This window comes from Agelaius phoeniceus, chromosome 6 (assembly GCF_051311805.1).
Source record: "Agelaius phoeniceus isolate bAgePho1 chromosome 6, bAgePho1.hap1, whole genome shotgun sequence".
In the NCBI taxonomy this organism is placed as follows: Eukaryota; Metazoa; Chordata; class Aves; order Passeriformes; family Icteridae; genus Agelaius; species Agelaius phoeniceus.
The window spans coordinates 53,451,981-53,471,534 of NC_135270.1; the positions used below are offsets into that span (position 1 = coordinate 53,451,981).

Sequence of the window (19,554 nt, forward strand, 5' to 3'; positions counted from 1 at the left end):
CCCAACTACGTAATCGGACGAAGGGAAAAGCTCTGCCATTTCTTGTGGCAGACGTCATTTGCTCCCTAAAGCTTTCATCAAATTGAGGGCAGGATAATTTTGACATAATGGACCTGACTGTCTGTGTAATTAAAAGCAAAATAAAAATAGGCACTATCAGGGAGTACACTGAACAAAGTCTAGTGCTGGGTTTGAACGTGAGATTGAAGATGGGCAAAGAGTACATCCCTCATTCTTGAATAGAGCTGAGGGATACAGGGTTTACTCCAGTCCTTGCAAAGAATTCAGGCACAGGTTTAACTCTGAACACTTACCAGTCTCCTCTGGAAAAAGGCAGGCTCAGGACCAAAGGTCAGCAGAGTTTGGACAACAGCTCCAGATCCCTGGTGGGCTGGAGCAGCACAGCTGCCACTTCACTTTTAGCCTCTGGGATCTTCATCAACAAGTCAGAGAGAAATGCCTTATGTCCTGTTTATCTAAAACTGCACATCTTCAGAGTGAAGTAAGGAATGAGGAGAGTCAGGGGATTTGTGGTAGGGGCACTGGGCTGGAATAGACACACTGTATGTCCCCCTCTCACCACAGGTACATCACTGATCTTCAGTTTAATCTCTGCCACCAGCATCCCACCTGCACAAGGGGTGCAGTAACGCTGCTTTGACCATCCAGTTTCAGCTGGTGAATTCTTTAGGTCAGGTATAATATGCAAGTACATTGTTCTGGTCCTTGGGGTCTGGGCTTGGTGTGGGGAACCCTCTGCTCTGCTGTGTTAGACAGGGGACAGAGACTGGTCATGCTGTGCAGAGATACAGGGGCAGAGCTGCTGGCAGTCACTAGACAGGATTTGTTCTCCTTTGGTGAGGACATGCCATGAGAGGAGGTGGATGGCAGCCCCAGGCACTCTGTTCAGCTCTGATGAATAATAGCTGTTGCTGACACCTCGTGGAAGCCTCACACAAACATTTTCTCAGAAACCTTTCGGTTTCATTTCTTCTGCTGCTGCTGGTTCTCCAATGAGCTTGTCCTTTGTTTCTGTGATCTCAGGGCCCTTGGCTGCCTGCAGCACCAGGGATGGGAAGGCAGCAAGGAAAGCTGCCTGGAGCTGTGTGATAAGGAGGAGTGCACATCTTCCTGCATGGTGGTGAGTGAGGGCTGTTCACCACGGATGCCTGTTGCACATCAGGTGCAGAGATGAGAGCATCTCCCTCCTCTATCCATCTGGGTCTGTAACACCTGGGTCATGTACATGCCTTTTGTGTGTCTCTTTGCCCATCTCCAATTTTTAGGGGAGCATTTTCACAAGTGCTGTCCTTTCATTTCAGAATATCAAATCAGTTTGGAAAAGATACAGAAGTTTTCCTGGAAAGTGAAAAGATATTTTCATTTGGTAAACAAAACAGCTGATTAGAGAGTCAGCAGTGATCTGGGTTGGGGCAATGCTCCTGACTCCCTTTCTGGAATCATAGACAACATTGCCCTGTCCAGGGAGGGAGTCATGGTCTTGAACCATGCCGTGTTCTCATGACTCACCATTGCACTGTCTTGCATCCACATCTTCTTCCTCCTCAGTCTTCTTTTGTATTACGGTCATTCTCTGCTTGCTTGAGTTTGTGTGAATCACCATTTCACACTGAGCCAAAGCTACCCATAACCTTGGCTGCTCTGCTTTCTCTGCTGTGTTATAGGGTCAGCTCCATCCTGATCTGTGGCATGAAAGAAAAATCTGCTTTGGAAACAACAAAGTGAGTGAATCTTCTCTTGTTATTCTTGTTTCCTGGCTGTTGCTGAGCAAATCCCAAAAATCTGCATCTGAAATGGTTCTTGGTGGAGTAGGTTGCCCAGAGACCTTGAGGAGTCTCCTTCCCTGAAGATATTAAAAAGCTGCCTGGACACAATCCAGATTAATGTGCTCCCAGGGACTCTGCTTGAGCAGGGGATTGGACTAGATGACCTCCAGTGGCCCCTTCCAACCTTACCCATTTTTGATTCTTAAGAGCCCAAGTGAAGCTCTAATACCTTTTGTTTTGGAAAGGAAATCTCTCCAGTGGCTCTGTAGGAAGCATTTAAGGGTGACTGCTGTCAGACATCAGTCCCAGCTGATGAGAGGCTGAATAAATGTCTCAGCTGGTGTCAGGGATTTGTTGATGTTGCCCACCAGTGGGATTACCCAATTTTTAAGGCTTTGAAACTTTTTTTTTATTCTGGTTCCTTGATAAGGTGGTCTGGCAGAGTGAGGTGGGTAGCAAGGTGATGAGCTCCTTCTGCTGCAGGTGTTTTGCAGACCCTCAGGGATGCTCACAGGCTGTCATCAGTGTCTTCTTCACCTTGGCTGGGTTCACAGCCCACGTCTCATTAACCCTTGATTTTGGCACCTGTAATAAAAGAGCCACATTCAGCCTTTTGGAAATTTAGGGAAATTCCCAGAGTTACAGCAGAGATTAAATTTCATCCAGCATATTACAGAGGGAAGCTGAAAAGTGTGCTTGGCCCTTAAAAGTCTACAGAGCACCTTTTGGGGAGCCTTTCTGTTTTGTAAGCAAGCGGTCAAGAGGGGTCAGAGAACTCCTGGTGCTTGTGGACGATCTTGGCCTTCAGCTTGATGTTGGTTGTTAAAAATATTTTCCCAGATGTATTAATATGACCAGACTGGATTGCATCTGAGCTGAACATTGTGAGCCTGAGGCAGGACATAAATATAGAAGCAAAACAGGCTGACATAAGAGTCATCTGTCCTCTTCTACACAAGAAGTGAAGGGGAAAGAGAGGGAACTTATTCTGTTGCAATTTTTAGATACTTCCAGGAATTAGCCTGAGCTTCAGAGAGTGCCTGCATGGGGTCCTGAGGCACAGAAGCCCCCACATATTCCTCTTTCTGCCCCTGGTGTGCTGTGCCAGAGGATTGCACATTCAGCACATTTTTAACCCAGGCTTAGATCTGCCTAGACAAGGTCTGCTATCAGGAGTGACTATTTCTTTGATGTGTTTGCCTAACAGGATTACCCTTATCATTATGATATAGCAACCTGGCCTTGGCAGAGCAACCCCCAAGGGCACAGGGGGTCATACCCTTGTGTCCATTGCCCCAAATATGCACAGCATAGCTTGTCTCTTATTGTGCAATATCCAGCCATGCTTCAGTTGGCATTCAGTGCTCTGCTCTGGGAAAGAGCAATTGTGCCAGGTACTGCTGCCTGCTGACATCACACTTGGCATTTCTCTCCCCACCTAAAAAAAAAAATCAATAATATTCAAAAGTTCGAAAAATTATGCAGTGTTTTATAATTAGAGACTAGGATGGCTTCCCCAGTGGGAATTGCTCTGAGCAGACGCCTGATTGAATTCAATGTGAATTTGTTGCCCTGGTTTCCTAAGAACCAATGAATTGCCTGCCTTTTGCATTATATATCATGAAGATGCCTGAAAACCCTTAAAAAATCATCTGTTTGTCTGTAAAAGTATACCTGTGATTATTAAATTTTGCTACTTAAAACGTTCAAGGACGGTTCAGGATGAAAGCTCAGTTTTTCTGTAGATAAGGAGGATAAGGGTTTTGCTAAAGCAGAACCTGGCCCCATAAGGGATCGGTACCCAGACTTATTCACTCCAGTTTCTGGCCAGGCTGGGGACACCTCCTTGTTCCCTGTTGGTGTCATTTTAACCCCAGCACTTCTCAGGCTGGTGGATGTCAGCCTGTCCTCACCAGCTCCTGGGCTATTTGTGGCAGCAGAACCTCTCGCTCGCTGTGTGCCGCTTCCAAAACAAGCAGGATCCTCTGTTTATAATGTGCTATAATTGGCCTGAATGAAACCTGTGGTTCAGGCTGTAGGGCCCAGGACTGCTGATGCAGCAGCACCCTCATTCCAAGCAATGCTGCTGGGAATGCCAAAATGGCTTTGCATAAAGCTGAGGGATGTGTAGGTACATAGTGTTAGCGGTATGTTCACAAGCTCCTGTTTCTGGAGCAGGCTGTACTTGTCAGGGCTGTGTAGATCCCCTTCTCTAGATGAAGTTTGGGGGGATGGAACCTCCTTGGAGCAAAGCAGAGATATCCTCTTTTTGCAGCAGCTTCACAGTGTAGATGCTTGGGTTGCCATGGGGAGCATTACCCTAACCATCCTTTTTTTTCCCCCAAGGCATTTGTAGCTGCCATGTGAGTCGGGCTCTGTGACTCAGAAATTACCTATCCAACCATTGGGCCTAAATGGTTTGAGTTCACCTGTGATTAGTGTATATTTAATTTTGGTGGCATGTGTGGCTGTTCAGACCCTGCTGTTCAGCATGGACCTCTTCTGACCTTGTAGCTCATTGCAGGACAAACTCCTGTCTAAGATAAAGCAAAGCAGCCCCCTCACTTCTGTTTAGAGGCTGGTACATACAGTATAATGCTCACCCAAGAGTTGTATTTGATCTGGCTTTGCTGTAAGAAACCCCTCTGCTATTTCAGCTCTAAAACACAATAGATATATGGCCAAGCAGAAAGATTAAAAAAAGAACTGGCTAATGCTTTGCGTGTCTTAGAGGACTTATTTTTATTCCCATTTGTTCATTCTGTCTGCTCTTGGCTGCTGCTGGGTCTGTTGAAATAACAAACAGGGATGAAGAAAGAGGGCAGCTCTGTGGTAAGCTTCCTCCAGTGGGGAGCTGTGGTGCAGCAGTTAACTCCAACAGTGACTGCAGCCCCCGCAGCTCTGCCAGCAACCCAACGGGAAACCTGTCCTGCTTTTCTGAGAAAAGATTGGATTATCAGTCAAAAGCCTTTCTGCTGCAGAGTGGTGTTTAGAAAGAGTCTGTCTTTTGCTTTGTAAAAAAGTGGTCAGAAATCTTCTAGTGCTGCATGCAGCTGCTCTGCTGCCAAGAAAACCTCCTGGGCCTGGATGAGGCCTCTGCAATATTTCCAGTTTCTCTGTAATTACTTTCTAATTAAATTTTCAAATCCAAGTACAATCAGGAGGTTAAACCATAGTGAGTTCATAGTAGGGTCTTTCCATTTGCTTTTTCTAAGTCAGTAGCTATCCCCTATGCAGAGGTGATAGATAATTTTGTGAATATAAAGTTGCTTAAAATCAGGGTAGCAATGCCTTTTACCTGATGGATTCAGCACTAGCATAATTTCATGCACTCTCCATTTGGAAGCACTGCTTTTGCATAGAAATTGTTGTACCTGCCTGATCAGATTTGTTCCTTAGTATGTCTACTCATGGCTTATTAAGTGGCTGGGGCATTAGGGTCCGAGCTTCCTTTGCCAGGATTTTCCTCTACTCCTCCACATGCAGTTTAGGGAAATGGGAGGGCTGATGTTTCCAAAGTGTTGCAAGAGTTTCATGATGCCTCCACTGCAGAAAACAGAAAAAAAAGGTGAAAAAAGTTGATGTAAAGTAATTGGGAGATGAGATACATGACAAAAACATGTAAATAGGGAAGCTGAGAAACCACTGAACTCAGCTGCTAAGCACTACACAAAGGTCAGCTTGCTCCCTGCCACCACCTGCAGGGGCCCCAGTGGTCTCCTCCCCTTTGGCTCTGCTCCCTGGACCTCTCCTATAGCCTTGCTTGGATAGTGGGACCAGGACAGGCTGACTGGGCTCACCATTGCAGGGCTGCCCACAGTGGAGCAGCCACTATTGAGGTGAACAGAGTGTCTGGAGCACATGCAGGGTTTTTTACTGCAGAAAGGTGTGAAGCACACTTGGACAAAGGTCTTGGGCTCCCTCAGACTTTTTTACAGTGCTGTGGACAGAGCCCATCCTGGCCACCCATCCCATCTATGTGGTCTGTCACCAATGGGGGCTGTTCTGTGGCTCTGGGAGTGCTGCTGTTCAGCAGCTCACTCAGAGCTGGGCACAGCATCACCTGCTGAAGCACCCAACAGTGCCAGTGGGATTTTCAGTCACGCTGAGAAGCTTTGTAGGAGACAGACAAAATTACTCAGGTTCACCTCTTCACATCTCTGCTCTGTTGCTGTCAGCCTCTAGCCCCGCTCTCCTGCCCCCAAACTGGAGATGGCACAATAAGAAGTGCCTGTGTCCTGGTTTACAGCCAGGTGTTTCAGCTTAAACCACTGAAGAAAGTGGGTCTGGGATAATACAGCAGTGTGATAAAGGGAGGTAAGCCTTGGAGTAAGTGTCGGGTCCGGCTGTCTGTCTCTGCCCCGACACGGGTAGAGTGGTTCTTTGGTGGGCGCGATGCAAAGGACGAGTCTGGACTCTTCAGCTTTCGGTCTTCAGGTTGTTTATTGTTTCTTATCTACAAAATTTTTCTGTCTGCCCAACAGAGGTCTGATCTGCAGGCAGTCACAGGCACTCTCTGACCACCCACGGGGCGGTCATGTCTTTTTATACTAAAACCTACGTATACAATATTTACCTTTATTTCCCAATGCTTTTCGCCCATGTTGGCAAGTGCACCTTCACTAGAAACCAATCTCTAAGTGCCAACATCATCACAGGAGATGGAGGACAAGAAGAAGAAAGAAGAAGGACAAGACACGCCCCGATCTCTCCATCTTGTCTCCATAACCCCCCTGTACCAAAAACCTTAAAGTCTATATCTCACCCTCTAAATGTGTCTCTTTTACACCTTTTACTCTAAAGTGATTCTCTTGTCCTCAGACTCTTGTTACTTCTGTGGATGGATCAAAATCAAGCCACCAAGCACTCTTGGCAACATTCCAGGGTTTTCGAGACCCCCAAGGGTTCTCCTGGCATCTCTGGACATCGGGAACGATGTGCTGAGATCCCACATCTCCCCCTTCTGTTTGCACCAAGAAGACTTCTTTGGCAACTTGACTCATGACACGTCTCACACACATAAAGATGCATGGGACAATGAGCATGAGGACTAAGAGTATCATTAAAATATAAAATCCCATTTTTAAAAACCCTCTCCATAAGGGAGAAAGATCAAAAAATCCCGCCACATCATCAATCCATGACCCAGTGATTTCGCCCAATTTCTTTATACTGTCTTTTATATTTTGAATGCTTTCATGAATTGATCTCGAATGGTCTGAGAGATTCATGCAGCACATCCCCTCAAACTCTTCACATCCATGTCCATGAGCGAGCAATAGATAATCGATTGCTGCTCTATTTTGAAGAGTTGCCTCTCTCACACTGCTTACATCTTTTAACATGTCACTCAAAGCAAGAGAAACTGATTGAGCATGCTTGCTCAACCAACAACCCATGTGGCAATTGCACTGGGACCTGGATTGATCCTTTGGCTGTCGTCACAGTGTGATTGCACCAAGCTGATGCGTTTCTATAATATTCATGATTTGGTGTGACATCAATGCTATTGTTTGTCCTTGACACATTCGAATTTTCAAATTTCATGCATAGCTCCATTGTTGTGGACCCAAAAATTTCCAATTCCTGCGGTTCAGTAGAGGCCACAGGTAAAAGATGTGTCCACGCACACCATTCATTCACAGGATCTTTGATGACCTGTGAAATCTCCATTGGAGGATGCCCTGGAATTGGCCATTCGCCCACTGGCAACCCAACCATGCATGCCGTGAATGGTTTCCCTGGTTTCGAATGTGTCAGGCAGATACTTTCTAAATTTGCTGCCTGGGCTAACGTTTCCCAAACATTTTGTTTCGGCTGACTGACTGAGCTGGCATTGAGGGTTGAGTACTTGAGCGTTTCTTTTGAGTGGAAAGGGTTTGAACCATAGGGATTGAGGCTAAAGGCATCGGTCTCGGAGAGGGGATGGAGCCCCGGGATGCTGAACCCCGAGTGTGGCCCCTTCTTTTTGCCCCAGACGTCACAGAGGATCGGACCCACCCCCGACCTTGCTCCGCCGGCACTTCCCGCGCATGCGTGCCTTCGGGGACGCCCCCTGCCTCCCCTGTACTGACGTCACTGTCTCCGTCCCGCTCCACCTCCGAAGTCTCCTCCTTATTGTCTGTTCCTGCCCCTCTCTCCTCCTCCTCTGATGCTGTACCCACACCCCCCGCCGAAGCACGCAGCCCCCTCCCCGCGGGTGCCCCCTTTCTCGCAGCGATTCGAGCCGATCTCCGGGTCCAGACTTCCGGGTCTGACGTCACCACCGCGCGTCTCCTGCGTCCCTCCACAGCAGCTCTCCGGAGCTCTGCAGCTGCTCCGCCCTTGCTGCCCGTGTCTGACGCTCCCGCGCCGGTTTGAGAGCTCTCCCCGGCTGTCTCCTGAGCCTTGCTCGACCCGCGCGTCTTTGGCACCGCTCCAAAGGCGACTGTCGCTTTCGGCGTTGCGCTCGCAAGAGTCGCATGGAAACCCGTGTCTCCCATTGCCTCCCCGCCCCCCCCGCCGGCTGCCGCCGCTTCTGCGCCGCCGCGCCTGCCGCGAGAGAGCGCATCCCCCCTCCCCGCTTGTTCCCTTTGAACCCCCCTCCCCGACTCCGCCACGTTTTCCACCTCCTCCCCCCCTGATTCCTGCGAATCGGGACAGTACACTCCGGAAGGGTGGCCTGTCTCCTCGATGTCGCTGGGAGAAAACTTTATTTCATCAGGAAGAGGAATGGTATCATCAGTGTCTGAGTCGGAGTCTGAAATCCCTGTATTCTCTGTAGTTTCAGGGTACTTTAGGGTTCCCTTGGGTTTTCGGGATGGTGGGACTGAGGGCAATGACATTTTCCCTTGTACCCTTTTCTCGGGCACCTTTTCCCCCGGGCTAATTGAGATCAGAGCCAATTTCTGCTTGGAACCTTGCTCTGCTCCCTCCGCCCCTCTGGGACCTGCAACAACTTGTTGCCTGGCTGACCCCCTAAATTGAGTCGAGGTCGCCTCTAACATAATTCTTGCTGAGGACAGCAATTTTAAGGCTGTTTTATCCTCATTGATGGCTAGAAAATATAGGTGTCTGTTAACTTCTTGCCAAAAGCCTACTTCAAATAACAGCCTTGTTTCGGAGTACGGGTAATTACACCGCACCCATAGCAATAATTCTCTAAGCTTTTTCTTTGGGATCCCCTTAGTGTGTGTGTCTGCCACGCCTTGTAGGTCGGACAGAATTTCTATTTGTTCCTGGGAAAGTGTACCCCCCATGTTCTTAATTCTTGACCTTCTCACCGAATTCCTGTCGTCAGAGCAGTCCGGAGGCTCCTGGTCTCTGGCCTGCAGGTCACAGGAGATGGATCCGGAGGCGCCTTTCCGATTCCGATCCGGGCTGTCCTGCTACGAACTTTCTTCGGCTGAGGTGGAGTGCGATGTTTTCTGCGGCTGCTGCGTCTTCAGAGTCTCCTGGCTGCTTTCTGGCTGTTTTCCCAAGGAGTTATCAGGCTCTCCTGGGAATGAGTCCAACTCGGGAGCTGCCCACTCGGTGCTTCAAGGCTGCCCCTGTGCAAGAGGTGCACAGCAGAGCTCACCGTGGCTCAGCGAAGGCTGCTGGATGCTGCTGGATCGCCGGTTGCTGCTGAGCTGCTCCCCGGGTCGCCGCCGGGTGCCCACCGGTGCCGGTGCCCACGGGGTGCCCACCCAGGGACGCCAAATGTCGGGTCCGGCTGTCTGTCTCTGCCCCGACACGGGTAGAGTGGTTCTTTGGTGGGCGCGATGCAAAGGACGAGTCTGGACTCTTCAGCTTTCGGTCTTCAGGTTGTTTATTGTTTCTTATCTACAAAATTTTTCTGTCTGCCCAACAGAGGTCTGATCTGCAGGCAGTCACAGGCACTCTCTGACCACCCACGGGGCGGTCATGTCTTTTTATACTAAAACCTACGTATACAATATTTACCTTTATTTCCCAATGCTTTTCGCCCATGTTGGCAAGTGCACCTTCACTAGAAACCAATCTCTAAGTGCCAACATCATCACAGGAGATGGAGGACAAGAAGAAGAAAGAAGAAGGACAAGACACGCCCCGATCTCTCCATCTTGTCTCCATAACCCCCCTGTACCAAAAACCTTAAAGTCTATATCTCACCCTCTAAATGTGTCTCTTTTACACCTTTTACTCTAAAGTGATTCTCTTGTCCTCAGACTCTTGTTACTTCTGTGGATGGATCAAAATCAAGCCACCAAGCACTCTTGGCAACATTCCAGGGTTTTCGAGACCCCCAAGGGTTCTCCTGGCATCTCTGGACATCGGGAACGATGTGCTGAGATCCCACAAGTAAGGTCTGTGCTTGGGAGAGGTAATGCTGTGGGATTGGGTTTTTTAAATGATGTCAGCATTTGAGATCCCTTAGACTTGTGTTTTGGTGAAGCCCACAAGAAAATAAGAGTTCATTTGAGTTTACCCTGGAAACCTGGCTGCTGTCTCTGAGGCACAAATGCTCCTGGAGACAGCCTGCTCTTGCAATTTATGTATTCTGTGAAGCAGAAAGGAAAACATATTGGCCAGGGTTCAAGCACCTTTCTTGGTTGTCTTGGTGATAAGTGCCTGATAAAAGTTTAAGGTCTTTGCTTGCTTGTATAGAATAAAAGCAGCTTTGCTTAAGTTACTGCTGGTATCCATGGTCTTCCAGAGGGTGCTGATCTGTTGTTCCCAGTGTCTGGGCTGTTCTTGGTGAGTGAGACAATGTTATGTCCTGTGGGTTGTAGTTTGTCTTGTGTCAGAGGTGACCTTTCAGTCTGTGGCATGCAGCAGTGGCTGTGTCATGGTAAACATTTGCAGTGAGCTGAGGGGTTGGGGCTTTGTGGAAGGAGTATGGGATGGTGGCACAAGCCCACTGCAGTTGGCAGCCTGCTGCAATGTCCCTGGAAGCAAGGCAAAGGTAGCTGCTGTGTTAGCACAATCCTTAGGTTTCAGAGTTGACAGCACATGGGGATGTAAAGGCAAGAGGAGCCTCCTTGGCACTGCCACTCCCAGTGTTTTGCTGTCTGGGGAAGAAGGGACTGGTTCTCTGATGCTTGGTTTGTGCTCTAAGAGACCTAAATGTGTTTGAGGGCAGGTTTTTTTAGCAGAAGTGTGAGGATGGTGGTGGGTGGAGAGGTGAGGCAAGGTCAGAGCAGTAGGATATGACATTCAGGTTTTCTCTCAGGGCTCCAGGGAGCTGAAGCAGATGTCAGAAGCTGAACTCCTTGAGTCACCTGCAGTGATGAGGGTGGAGCTGCATTCCCTCTGCTGCCTTCAGCCTCCTGCTCTCATTCCCCAGCTCCATCTGCCTGACACCATGGGCAGCTTCCCAAAGCTGGAACCTCAACTGCCTTCGTTTCTGCACAGGCCAGTTAGTCATTTCCCACTTATAAACAAACATTTTGGAGACACCAGAGAAACTGAGCCACCAAGAGGACAAAGTTCTGTTGCTTTTAAAGTAGCTCATTCACCAGTGAGTTTTACTGCCCAGCAGCTCAGCCACCGCTGAACTGAAACATACAGGGAATAGGAAAATGTGCTTGTGGAGCAGGCCAGACTTTCAATCATCAAGCTGACTTCCATTTAAAGTGATGTAGTTGAGGTGGCTTTGTTCTGAGATTTGTTTTAATCTGTCTTGAGACTTCTCCTTTTTCCTTATATGCAGAGATCTTCCTGGGTTCCTCTGAGGATGCTTGCATTGGCAGTGCAATGGAGATCTGAGGCGTGGTCGTTGCTGCAAACTAAAGTCAAACAATTCCCCTCAATCCTTGAAAAAAAGAGAGATCTGCTCACCCATGTTTAACTGCTGCCTGGCTTCTGCACTTTTCTAACCTTCATTTCCACTTGTGACCTGCCCATAGGTGTGTGCTCACACTTCCCTCCCACCAACCCAGGCAGGGCATTGTGTGCCTGCCGTGCAGTTCCACACTAACGTGGTTCCTGAAAATCCAATGTGACTGAGGGCATGCACAGTTTGGAGGTGAATTATTGCCAAGTCTCCTGGAGCATAACCCAGCAGTGCTGGAAACGGCCCTAGGGATCAACACTCTTGCAAATGATCAGCCAGCCCCTTCCTCACAGAGGTCCTTATAGGAGAGTGTTTGTCTAAAGTGAAAAACTGTTTTTCAAAAAAATCTCAGAGACAGGGATAAATAAGCAAAAAAACAGTGGGAAGTGTTTAAATAAATTTTTAAACAGTATAGTGGGCATTTTAGTTGAGAGACTTATTCTTGTCTCATTAAAACAAACAAACAAACAAAAAATCCAAACGTAATTATTTACCTAAAAGCTGTATCACGAGGGGTGGATGCTGCCAGCCTGCAGGGCTGAGCCAGAGCTCCAGATCCCCCTGTTCCTGCTCTGTCCACAGGCTTTGGGCTGGCACAGGCACCGTGCTCCCTCCTGCCTGCCACCAGCCTGCTAAACACGCCTGCCTTGTGCTCAAGCTTAGCACAAGCTCGGTAAGGCACCTGATAAATCTAAACCAAACCCAAGTGCCTTTGGCTGCTGAGGATGGAGCTGCTGTCAATTTGTTTCTCTCGGCTCAGCAGTTTCCCCTGAGATCTCCATCAACAAATCGATGCTGGGTGTCGCCCTGTCCTGCCTCAGCTCCTCATGCCGGAGCTGTGCGTGTCCCCAGGCTGGCCCTCCTGGCTGCCGTGAGGGGTGTGTCCCCGTTACATAAGCCTTTGGGCTTTCCTCTGGTTTGCTGCACTTCATTAAGAGCCAGAATTTTATATTTTCTGCTGGACTTCCCCCTCTGCAGTGACAGCCTGACTCTGTGTCTGTGAGGGGATTCAAGTTTTCCCTTTGGGTATTTCCAGTAACATTGGTCAGGCACAAAAATCATTTGATCTGAAGGAATAATTTTGGCTATCTTACCCCAGATGTCAGATTCTTTCTGTCTTTTTACAAATTATTTTAATTTTTAGGACTCTTTTTCCTAAACTGTTTAAAGCTAGGGAAAAAAACCCCAGAAGCTGTAATAAAACCAGGACCACGATACAAATCACCAGGGCTCTTCCCACGGGCATTTCGGCCAAAGCTGACTCGCGGTGCCTGTTCCAACTTGCGGCAGCCGCGAGTGCATCAGCAGCCAAAGGTTCCCCCCTGCAGCACAGTGACAGCTACTGCAGGTGCCCCATCAGCTGGAGCTCATTTATCCACGAGGACTTTTCCTATTTAAAAAAAAAAAAAAATTGAAGGGAAAAAAAACCCCAACATCTTGCACTGCTAAAATCCAGAGAAAATTCTACTGACTTCAGCAAAAGCAGATGGGATTGTTAATGCCATGACGGAATTGGCAATTATTGGCACTACTTTTCCTTTGTGGGACTCAATCTGGGGAGTTTCCCAGGGAGATATGTTGAGCCACAGGTCATGATATAATGACTACATCCACGGGTCATAATTTTGCTCCTCACCCATGATGAGGCGTGAAGAAAAAAAATGGGCTAAAACTTTATGTGGTTCAAGGGACAACTGAAAAAATTCATAGTGAAATGTGCTGAGGGACACTGAGGCAACCACAGCCCAAGGACAGGGCTAAGAATTAAACTGTTGGAGGCAGTGGGGTTTTTGGGGGGAGAATTTTGGTTGATTCTCTGGTAACACCCCCTCTTCTGGGTGCACCAGGAACTGATGGACCTTCCCATGATACAGCCCCACCACTTGTTATCTCATGGGCATCCTGTGCCAGTGCTTGTCAAAGCATTTGGGCTTGCCATTGCTTCAGGCTCTAGCCAAATTTAGGCAAATGCAACTAAATGTACTACACAGAGGTCACGGATGAAATGCACTTTCCAACTTTAGCTGGTTAGATCCTTTTCTAAAGGAAAACTGAGCTCCTGAAAAACGTGCTGGCCTTGTGCATCACCTACACCAGGAGCATCCACATGAGTATATATTGACCTGCCCCATTTTAGGGATGCAGTGGGGCTTGGCCAGCAGTTGGCAGAGGCTCATAAAGCAGTTGGGGTGCTTTGTTCCCCTCCTACATGCACACACAGACCCCCTGAGCTCTTAGCTGGCTGCTGGCACAGCCCTCAGTGTAGCACAGACTGTGTTTTCTCATGTGAAATTCAATAAATTCAGCATTTTCAGGACCTTAGTATAATCAGGGTTTTCAATCTTCTCCTTCATTGCCTTCTAATATACCCTCCTAACAATTAACTCTGTGTGTTGGGAGAAGGCCAAATGCAGGGTAAAAGACTTCGTTTTTCTTTCCCATAATTAAATGTCGTGTTCGCTGCTGTCTTTCCCACTCGATTAAGTGTCCATGTATGGTCTAAAATGCTCTTTGGTGAATTAGCATAAAGTCTGTCAGGATTTCAACCAACATTCTCCCTCCCACTGCATCTGTGCAGCTCACAAAGGGCAGTGTTGGCCGGTGGCGGGGGCCTGGAGATGGGTTTACTGCAACTCTGAAAAAATGACTTGCAAACCTCTCCCCAGACTCCCTCCATGCTGCAGGCCAATTGGGGCAGCTAGCTGATTTGAGTCTTTTTTAAAAATTACATCTAAAGATATATTGGAGAAATATTACCCAAGCTGGACTCTGGCAACATCTACAGCACTGCATGTGATGGCAAAAAATATAATCGGTTGTGAGTGACTAATAGATGTGTGAGTTATAGGCTGGGAGGTGAAATAGCAACTTTCCACCAGTTCAGGATGTGCTGGAAGTGAGATGATGACTGGGATCCTCAGCACAAGATGAGCAGTGTGGTTATCCTGGTTGGCAGCCCTGTCCCAGGGAATGGCCACTTTGCCCAAAAAGCATTCCCTGGAGCCAGTGCACTTTTTGTCTCATTCCCCAGGGCTGCTCTGTGCCACCCAGTTCCAGAGTCTGTTAACCCAGCACTAAACCACATCCCAAGTGCCACTTCTGCACATCTTTTAAATACCTGCAGGGACAGTGACTCCACCACTTCCCTGGGCAGCCTGTTCTGTGCAGCACCTTCCCTGGGCAGCTTGATCACCATTTCAGTGAAGAAATTTTTCCTTATATGCAATCTACACCTCCTGGCACAACCTGAAGCTGTTTTCTCTTGTCCTATTGGTTGTTTCTTTAATTTTCATAATTCTTCGATCTTCACAACTTCTGGTTTGTTACCAAGTCCAGAAGCAGTCTCTGATATGGGAGGATGGGGAATTATAAGTTGGGAAAAGACTTAGTGGTGAGGGGACCAGAGCTGGCAGATAAGCCTGGAATGTGACTGTGAGTCCCAAGCCCTCCTTGTCCACCTCTGCTCCCTGAGAAGGGATTACACTGGGTGGAATTTCACACTCCTGCTGTTTCCCCAACTCCTCCTGCAGTTCTCTGCATGTCCTTTGGATAAACAGCTGCAGAAAGGGAGCCTTTGTTTCCAGAAGCGAAGCCTTGGGGGAATGGCTCATGGTGGTACAGATAACCCTGCCTGTTGAGGAGAGGCTGCAGTACAACTGGGAGGGTACACAATGAATTATTCACCGGCTGTTTCCTCTCTTTTCAAGAAATTTTCTGTAAAAACAGGGGCTGGAAGTGGTGCATGTGAGATATGCAATCAACAACACAGAAGGAGTTTGAGCTTTTGGCTTGCTGGGTACTCAGACCATCGGTCACAAGGAACTGGTTTGTGCAAATCTGTGTCTGGACCTCCATGATGTTTGACTGCAGGTGGCCCATAAATGTGTTTTCTTTTTCTCTGAATGCCTGCTGAAGACCTGAAAATCTGATTTACAGAAGTGCCAGGTGCCTGCAGCTTTGACAGATGTTGGTAGGAGTGATGCTTTAAACACAGAGAGAGAGGCACAGTGCCATGCACCCCCATGACTGGGCTCTTGGGGCTTTCTGCTTGGGGCCCTGGCTGTTTGCAGCCTCCCCTTTGCCTGGCCCAGTCCCTAAGGAGGGGACAATGAGAGCTCCTCCCTCCTTGGGCTGCAGATAGAGGAGATGCTCTCACCTTGGTGAGCACTGGCCTGCATTGGTGAGGTGTGGTGGAAAAAAGCCCATGAGAAAAAATACAGATCCCCATGTCTGAGTCCTGCACTGGGAAAAAGCAATTGCCTAAGATGTGAATAAAAGGCATTGCTGTTTTTTTCTTTTCTTTTCTTTTCTTTTCTTTTCTTTTCTTTTCTTTTCTTTTCTTTTCTTTTCTTTTCTTTTCTTCAACCTGGCTATTTAAACTGCTATGAAAAATATGTCCATTCTTTTCTTTTATAACCTCTTACAAGTTCTCAATTTTAGCCTCCACTCCCCAGAGCCCATAAAATAAACGGGTAGAAACACCATAAAAACGAACAAAATCCCAAACCATAGTCAGTTCATATTCTGAGTGTATAATTAAATGCATATTAAGGAAAATCCCTCATCTTACATAAATATGTAATTGTTTATAAATCTGTAACTAATTTTAAGCTATTTGAAACAGCCTTATAGTAGAATGACCTTCTAGAAATTGAAGGGGGTGCCAGATGACTGCACTAAAGGACAAGAACAGATTAGATGTGAAATACCTCTGTTTTAATGTATTTGAAAAAATTTCCCGGAAAAATGCAGGTTAAAAAAGAGGTAAAATTGCTCATTTATTTCATGGTTTTGGCTTTAAGTAATAAGAATATTTTTCCCCTAGGAGGTCAGCACCCTGCCATACCCAAGAACTGAGGACTTAACCAGGAATCAGCTGGTCAGGCTGATTCCTCCTCTCCTCCTGTCACTTTTTAGCATTGAGTACTCAGCCTGCTTTCTGCCATCACCTCCACCTCTACAGGGCAACAGCACAGACATGAGAGAGGTTATTGGGAAAGGACAGTATCTCCTTGTACTGCCTTGCCTATTTGTATAAGAGCTATCTCAGAGCTGGAAAACAGTCTAATGTGCCTGCAGTTCCAAGGGGAAACACATGGCAGGAGAAACAGAGGAGTAGACATGAAAACAAATGGACACACACATTGTGTTTCTGTTCCTCGTGCTGGATATTGACGCACAGTGCACTGAACACCTGGCCTGTGCAGCCAAATCCCACCTGATCCCCTGGACCTGGATGCAGGGGATGGAAGCGCTTCCCAGTCTGCGGGGTCACATGCTGACAAGGTCTGGGCTTCAAGTTGAGGCCATTGTCCAGCCATTTCCCGACCCTAGCCAGGTCCTATTCCAAGAAAATAAGAGCAAGGTTAAGTTCTGCATCCTCCTTCAGCATTGTCCCCAGCTGAGGAGCATCCCTCACAGGTGCCCTCCTGCTCCCAAGTGTACCTTTGTCATGAAACCAGGGGATCACTCCAGGCTTTCCTCACTCTGCCTGGGAAGAGAGGAAATGGGATCCTGTCTCCTAAGGGAAGGTGGAAACAGCTGAGTTAGTAAGAAAATATATCCCTGTCCTAGCTGTGCCTGGGCTCCAGCAGTGACTCCCTCTCTAAGTGCTTTGGAGGGGAGTTAAAACATTGCTGCTGCTGCTTTGGTGGAGACTGAGCTGGCCCCAGAGTGGTTGAGCCTGTGCTGCTGCTCCGGGTGGGTGCAGATGACAACCCACATGATTACATTCCCAGCAGTGGGTACAGTGAAGTGCTGCCAGATGATGACACCTCACACGGTCCCAGGGATGCTTTTAGATTCATCTATTAATAGCTCCCTGTGTTTTCACTTCTGGAAACATAAATATGTATCCCCAAATGCTCCTGATTGTCACATGCCTGGAAGTTGGTAAATTGGTGACTGATTTCAGATCTGTCCAATGTAAGGCTCTGTGATTGATCAGCATGTCCTGAGCCGTCCTCGCCTCACTCCTGTGCCAAAATCCTGGGAGCCTGTGCTCATCACAGTGACAGGCTGGGAACAATCTGAGCAGGAGAGCTGCAGGAGCTGGGTCAGTCCTGCAGCAGGCTAGCATAACTTCAGCTGATTTGAATGTGAATTACACTCTTTTAGGCCAGGCCTGGAATTTGCCCCTGGCATGGGCTGGCTCTCTGCAGTTTCACTAAACCAGTTGTTTTTGACCCAAAATGCTGTCCGTGGGAAAAGAGCTGAGCAAAAGGAAATCGTGGTGCCAGCCTCAGCTGAGACTTTGCCTATGAAAAATGTAACTAATACAAGCTATCCTTACTTCTTGTGATCTTAGATTTTAACTTTTTTTAGAAAATGCAGTAGTTAATGAGTGCATACAAATGTGTGTGCATGGGATGCAAACACATAAACTCCCACCCATGAACACACACTCTAAATACTGGCTGATTCAAGCATAAGTGTTTTATTTCTGAATTTAAACTTCCTCCAGATTCAGTAATTTTGGAGTGGAGATTTTGTCACTCTGTACTGCTGAGATGCTCAATGCAAATGTTGGGTTTGATCTGGCTGCTGACAGTTTCTTGGGTGATTTGTGTTCTGGGCTTTGTCACATGGTCCCCTCTCTGAACCCAAAAGTCTCTCTGGGCTCTGGACTAGCTGAGCTGCTGGTTTTGTGATACATGGGTATGTTGGCAGGGCTCCCCCAGATCAGAGATCAGCATTTCCACCTTCCCAAAAGGTCACTTTGTAGCATCTTTTTTCACTGTTGAGTGACTAAATTAAAGTGTTCAACCTAGTGGCAGCACAGGAGGGACATCAGTGACCCCACTGATGGGAACACAAGTGCACAGGTGTGTTTAAGACCAAATACAGTGAAATGTCTATAAAGAAGATATTTCCAGGTGATGACAAATTCATTCTGCTAGACAAGAGCCACCCTGAACCATCCACAGCTGGTGGGACGATGTCCCTGTGCCTAGCACTGCCTCTCCATCCTCTGGCAACATGAAAGTCACCCAGGGTGAGCTGCTGCCTCATGGACCTGCCAGCTTCAGGTATCACCCTGAGCCATTATCTGATACAAATGCAGCTCTTCCTGGGATCAAAGAAAGCCACCTGCATTGAAAAGGACTCATCCAGAGCTTTGACTCTGTGCCCCCTGCTCCAGGCAGGACAGCCACCCTCAGGAGTGACAGAGGACACAGATATGCCCTACAGAGGTCATGCTTCACTCCAGGTGGAAATGGGCACCCTCTGGCCTCTTTTAAAAGTCCTAATAATTTAAAGTCCCACATTTGGCTAAGGTAAAACAATTTGCAATTCTAGTCACTCACATGAGAATTATTTTAGGATAAAGAGCAGAGGCATTTGCAGTCTGGTGAGACACTCCTCACAAGTATTAATTTGGTCTTGTTGCTGGGGGGACTTTCTGGAGAAAGAAATGATGAGGAGAAAAAAAAAGAAAAAAGGAAAGCAGAGAAGGAAACTGGAAAGTGAAGGTCATGTCTTCCCTGTCTGGAGATGGTCTTTACCAATGGTGGTGAACTGTCCTTGTCTAGATCTCCATGCCTGGGCACAGAAGGGGAAAGAACAGCAGTTTGGGCCCTAAAAATGCAGAAATAGGAGGGTGATATTTTGCTTTCTTGCTGCTCACAGGGAGTCACTCAAAAACCTACTGCAGTGCAGAGCAAAAAGTGCAGAGCAAAATGTGGCCATAGTGATCCAACTGCTTATCGAGCTGGGGAAGACCTGAAGTCAACTAATTTGGTAGCAGCCTGTTTGTGTAGTGTAATCCCATGTTAGCCTTGAAAATGCTAAATCAGGAGTGAAATCAAGATTTTTCTCACTACTGGATTTAGTTTAGCCTTTCCCAATGGGATAATGGAGTAGAATGCTGTCTTTATTGGAGCTGTTATATTTAATCCCATTTTATTTCCTTGTTTGTTTTGAGTAGCCAAGGACTTTCCAATAGAATATCTTTGTGCTCTGCAGGCTGCTCAGAGCAGGTCATATTAACAA

General features: G+C 47.5%; 1 long non-coding RNA gene across 1 annotated transcript in view; it reads left to right on the plus strand.

The window, feature by feature from the left end:
• Window positions 1-945: 945 nt before the first annotated feature.
• LOC143694420 (uncharacterized) overlaps window positions 946-19,554 on the plus strand; it is a 45,953-nt gene continuing 27,344 nt past the window's right edge. Inside the window, exons 1-2 of the long non-coding RNA XR_013182899.1 lie at window positions 946-1,141; window positions 1,686-1,742. This is a non-coding gene — a long non-coding RNA (uncharacterized LOC143694420). The remainder of the gene's footprint in view (window positions 1,142-1,685; window positions 1,743-19,554) is intronic.